The sequence below is a fragment of the Schistocerca cancellata genome, chromosome 8 (genome assembly GCF_023864275.1).
Source record: "Schistocerca cancellata isolate TAMUIC-IGC-003103 chromosome 8, iqSchCanc2.1, whole genome shotgun sequence".
NCBI classification, from domain to species: Eukaryota; Metazoa; Arthropoda; class Insecta; order Orthoptera; family Acrididae; genus Schistocerca; species Schistocerca cancellata.
Genome location: NC_064633.1, coordinates 346,981,036 through 346,987,038, shown reverse-complemented (window position 1 = coordinate 346,987,038; position 6,003 = coordinate 346,981,036). Strand labels below are relative to the sequence as shown.

At 45.4% G+C, this 6,003-nt stretch overlaps 1 pseudogene; it reads left to right on the top strand.

The window, feature by feature from the left end:
• The first annotated feature begins 5,513 nt into the window (after window positions 1–5,513).
• Window positions 5,514–5,631, top strand: LOC126096006 (5S ribosomal RNA; annotated as a pseudogene).
• The last annotated feature ends 372 nt before the right edge of the window (window positions 5,632–6,003 follow it).

The following is a 6,003-nucleotide window of genomic DNA, read 5'->3' as shown; positions in this document are numbered from 1 at the left end:
GGAATGACTCCCCCCGGTATGCACACGGAGTGCACATTGGTTTTCTTCCCCTCTCTTGCTGCCATATCCCTAAGGCATCTTCTGATGACTTTATTAGCCGATAAACGACAGAGTCACCTGCAAAAACCTAAGATGGCTGCTCAGATTGTCTCTCAAATCGTTTATGTAGATAAGGAACAGCAAAGGGCCTACAACACTACCTTGGGGAGCGCCAGAAATCACCTCTGTTGTACTCGATGACTTTCCATCAATTACTACGAACTGTGTTCTCTCTGACAGGAAATCACGAATCCAGTCACATAACTGAGACGATACTCCATAAGCACGCAATTTCACTACAATTCGCTTGTGCGGTACAGTGTCAAAAGTCGTCCGGAAATCCAGAAATACGGAATCAAACTGAAATCCCTTGTCAACAGCACTCAACACTTTATGCGAATAGAGAGCTAGTTGTGTTTCACAAGAACGATGTTTTCTAAATCCATGTTGACTGTGTGTCAATAGACCGTTTTCTTCCAGGTAATGTTCCAAAATCCTGCTGCATATCGACGTCACTGATATGGCCCTGTAACTTTGTGGATTACTCATACCATCTTTCTTGTATATTGGTGTGACCTGTGCAACTTTCCAGTCTATGGGTACTGATCTTTCGTCGAGTTAGAGGTTGCATATGATTGTTAAGTATGAAGCTATTGCATCAGCATGCTCTGAAAGGAACCTAATTGGTATACAGTCTGGATCAGAAGACTTGCTTTTATTAAGTTATTTAAGTTGTTTCACTACTCCGAGGATATTTACTTCTACGTTATTCGTATTGGCAGCTGTTCTTGATTCGAATTCTGGGCTATTTACTTCGTCTTCTTTTGTGAAGGCATTTCGGAAGGCTGTGTTTAGTAACTCTGCTTTGGAAGTACTGTCTTCGACAGTATCTACTTCGCTATCGCGCGGAGAAGGCATTCATTGTGTCTTGCAGCTAGCATATTTCACATACGACCAGATTCCCTTTGGATTTTCTGTCAGGTTTCGATACAAAGTTTCGTTTTTGAAACTATTATAAGCATATCGCATTGACGTCTGCGTTAAATTTCGAGCTTCGCCAATTTTGCTTCTTTTTAAATTTGGCATGATTCTTACGAAGAAAAGCTTCAAAGCCTCACCCTCAGCCCGTAAAGTCATGGTGACTCTTTTCTTGAACTCTAAAGGTGTTATTCTGTTTGATGTCCTCCCATATAGTGCAACGATCAACTCTGGAGTGTATTGTGCTACCCTCAGGAATGACTTCAGCTTGTTCATCGCCACGAAATTGCGCATGAACTTCTCTTTCTCCATGACAACGAAAGGCCTCACACAAGTCTGCGCATCCGGGAGGAGCTCACAAAACTTCATTGGACTGTTCTCCAAATGGTTCAAATGGCTATGAGCACTATGGGACGTTCTACATCTACATCTACATTTATACTCCGCAAGCCACCCAACGGTGTGTGGCGGAGGGCACTTTACATGACACTGTCATTACCTCCCTTTCCTGTTCCAGTCGCGTATGGTTCGCGGGAAGAACGACTGTCTGAAAGCCTCCGTGCGCGCTCTAATCTCTCTAATTTTAAATTCGTGATCTCCTCGGGAGGTATAAGTAGGGGGAAGCAATATATTCGATACCTCATCCAGAAACGCACACTCTCGAAATCTGGCGAGCAAGCTACACCGCGATGCAGAGCGCCTCTCTTGCAGAGTCTGCCACTTGAGTTTGTTAAACATCTCCGTAACGCTATCACGGTTACCAAATAACCCTGTGACGAAACGCGCCGCTCTTCTTTGGAACTTCTCTATCTCCTCCGTCAACCCGATCTGGTACGGATCCCACACTGATGAGCAATACTCAAGTATAGGTCGAACGAGTGTTTTGTAAGCCACCTCCTTTGTTGATGGACTACATTTTCTAAGGACTCTCCCAATTAATTTCAACCTGGTACCCGCCTTACCAACAATTAATTTTATATGATCATTCCACTTCAAATCGTTCCGCACGCATACTCCCAAATATTTTACAGAAGTAACTGCTACCAGTGTTTGTTCCGCTATCATATAATCATACAATAAAGGATCCTTCTTTCTATGTATTCGCAATACATTACATTTGTCCATGTTAAGGGTCAGTTGCCATTCCCTGCACCAAGTGCCTATCCGCTACAGATCTTCCTGCATTTCGCTACAATTTTCTAATGCTGCAACTTCTCTGTATACTACAGCATCATCCGCGAAAAGCCGCATGGAACTTCCGACACTATCTACTAGGTCATTTATATATATTGTGAAAAGCAATGGTCCCATAACACTCCCCTGTGGCACGCCAGAGGTTACTTTAACGTCTGTAGACGTCTCTCCATTGATAACAACATGCTGTGTTCTGTTTGCTAAAAACTCTTCAATCCAGCCACACAGCTGGTCTGATATTCCGTAGGCTCTTACTTTGTTTATCAGGCGACAGTGCGGAACTGTATCGAACGCCTTCCGGAAGTCAAGAAAAATAGCATCTACCTGGGAGCCTGTATCTAATATTTTCTGGGTCTCATGAACAAATAAAGCGAGTTGAGTTTCACACGATCGCTGTTTCCGGAATCCATGTTGATTCCTACATAGTAGATTCTGGGTTTCCAAAAACGACATGATACTCGAGCAAAAAACATGTTCTAAAATTCTACAACAGATCGACGTCAGAGATATAGGTCTATAGTTTTGCGCATCTGCTCGACGACCCTTCTTGAAGACTGGGACTACCTGTGCTCTTTTCCAATCATTTGGAAACTTCCGTTCCTCTAGAGACTTGTGGTACACGGTTGTTAGAAGGGGGGCAAGTTCTTTCGCGTACTCTGTGTCGAATCGAATTGGTATCCCGTGAGGTCCTGTGGACTTTCCTCTGTTGAGTGATTCCAGTTGCTTTTCTATTCCTTGGACACTTTACATCTGAGGTCATCGGTCCCCTAGAACTTAGAACTATTTAAACCTAACTAACCTAAGGACAGCACACACATCCATGCCCGAGGCAAGATTCGAAACTGCGACCGTAGCAGCCTCGCGGCGCCGGACTGAAGCGCCTAGAACCGCTCGACCACAGTGGTCAGCGACCTCCCTCGTCCTCCCTACACCTCAGATCTCGCACCTTTCGTCTTCCATCTGTTTGACACAATGAAGGACGCACTCCGTGGGACACAACACGTGGATTATGAAGCCGATGGGGAGGGGGGGGGGGGGGTTGTTGACACAGCAAGATGCTGGACCAACGTCGACCACTAGAGTGGAACCTTGAGGGTATAAAGGCCCTTCCAGTAAGGTGGCGTTAGGCCGTCGCATTAAACGGAGATTATGCTAAAAAATTGGGTTTTGCAGCGAAAAAACTTCGGAATAATATAGCGCACTGAAAACCTGAATAAGACCACCTTGCTTTCTGAATAAATATGTTACATCATTTATTGAACGCCTTTCGTAATTTCGTGTTGTCTTAACATGTGTCCTTTCAAACTTTTCCCTCTTCTTTTAGCCGGCCGGAGTGGCCGTGCGGTTCTAGGCCCTACAGTCTGGAACCGAGCGACCGCTATGGTCGCAGGTTCGAATCCTGCCTCGGGCATGGATGTGTGTGATGTCCTTAGGTTAGTTAGGTTTAATTAATTCTAAGTTCTAGGCGACTGATGACCTCAGAAGTTAAGTCGTATAGTGCTCGGAGCCATTTGAACCCTCTTCTTTTCAGTGTTTTCCACCTAGTTCTGTCCTCGCCGATTCTGCAAAGAACTTCCTCACATTTTTCCATATCAGTACAGCTAATTTTACAACATGGGTTGCAGCATTGGCGACAAATCACAGCAGACTGCAAGAATCATAAAATACGCAAATGTGCCGGCTTTCGCGGCCATTGCCACTGAAAATAGTTCACTATGTGATCAAAAGTAACCAGACATCAACAAAATAATACGTTTTTCGTAGTAGGTGCATTGTGCTACCACCTACTGCCAGGTACTCCATATCAGCGACATCAGTAGTCATTAGACATCGTGGGAGAGCAGAATGGGGCGCTCCGCGGAACTCACGGACTTCGAACGTGGTCAATTGATTGGCTGTCACTTATGTCGTACGTCTGTACGTGAGATTTCCGCACTTCTAATCATCCCTAGGTCCACTGTTTCCGAGGTGACAGTGAAGTGGACACATGAAGGGACACGTACAGCACAAAAGTGTACAGGACGATCTCGTCTGTTGAGTGACAGAGACCGCCGACAGTTGAAGAAGGTCGTAATGTGTAATGGGCAGACATCTATCCAGACCATCAGACAGGAATTCCACTGCAAGTACTAGGACAGTTAGGCGGGATGTGAGAAAACTTGGATTTCATGGTCGAACGGCTGCTCATAAGCCACACATCACGCCGGTAAATGCCAAAAGACGCCTCGCTTGGAGTAAGGAGCGTAAACATTGAATGATTGAACAGTGGAAAAACATTGTGTGGAGTGACGAATCACGGTACACAAGGTGGCGATTCGATGGCAGGGTGTGGGTATGGCGAATGCTCGGTGAACGTCATTTACCAGCGTGTGTATTGTCAACAATAAAATTCGGAGGCGATGGTGTTATTGGTGTGGTCGTGTTTTTCATGGAAGGGGCTTGCACCTCTTGTTGTTTTACGTGGTACTATCACAGCACAGGCCGACACTGATGTTTGAAGCACCTTTTTGCTTCCTACTGTTGAGGAGCAATGCGGGGATGACGACTGCATCTTTCAACACGATCGAGCACCTGTTCATAATGTACGGCCTGTGACCAGTTACACGACAATTACATCCCTGTAATGGACTGGCCTGTACAGAGTCCTGAACTGAATCATATAGAACACCTTTGGGATGTTTTGGAATCCCGACTTCTTGCCAGGTCGCAGTGCAGCACTCCGTGAAGAATGGGCTGCAATTCCCTAAGAAACGTTCCGGCACCTGATTGAACGTATGCCTGCGAGAGTGGAAGCTGTCATCCAGGCTAAGGGTGGGCCAACACCATATTGAATGCCAGCATTACCGACTGAAGGCGCCACGAACTTGTAAGTCATCTTCAGAGAGGTATCCGGATACTTTTGATCACATAGCGTATCTTCTAGGTTGTCAGACCGCGTCATGTTCCTATTCCAGTTTTTTCGTACACAATCAGTATTTGAACCCTTCTGCTGAGATCTTTTTTAGGATCTTCTCGTGTCCCTAGTTAGATGAACACCATCAAAGCTAGCGTCACGTTCACATGTAAAAGATACTTTACCTGCACGTGTACTGAAGAAGTGCTGTTTTTGAACGAAATTTTTCCAGCTAAAATTGGTGTGATAAGAAGCAGAGAAAGAGGGGGGGGGGGGGATTTTACCAGAATACACTCCTAAGGCAGAAAACGACGCAACGTGAAGGAATTACCCGAATAGGACGGAAAACGGTAGAAGTTAGGTACATGTACACATGTACACATTAACAAATGATTACAACGTCAGAAAAGGCAATGGCCTTGCCACAGTGGATACACCGGTTCCCTTTAGATCACCGAAGTTAAGCGCTGTCGGGCGTGGCCGGCACTTGGATAGGTGACCATCCAGGTCGCCATGCGCTGTTGCCATTTTTCGGGGTGCACTCAGTCTCTTGATGTCGATTGAGGAGCTACTCGACCGAATAGTAACGGCTCCGGTCACAGAAAACCATCACAACGACCGGGAGAGCAGTGTGCTGACACCAAGCCCCTCCTATCCGCATCCTGAAAAACTGAGGATGATACGGTGAAAGGACTCTGTTGGATTCCTTTCATGTTAATTTCTGAAATCTGTTGTCATTTAAGGCATAAATTCCTCTTCTAAATTTACTGTGGTGTTTCTGACTATCTGGGAGGAGACTGAGCAGTGAAACGTGTTACTTTTACACGTAAACAAGAACGATCTGTCACACTACTACACTTTAAAACACAGTTTATATGTAATTCATGTCACACAGTCTC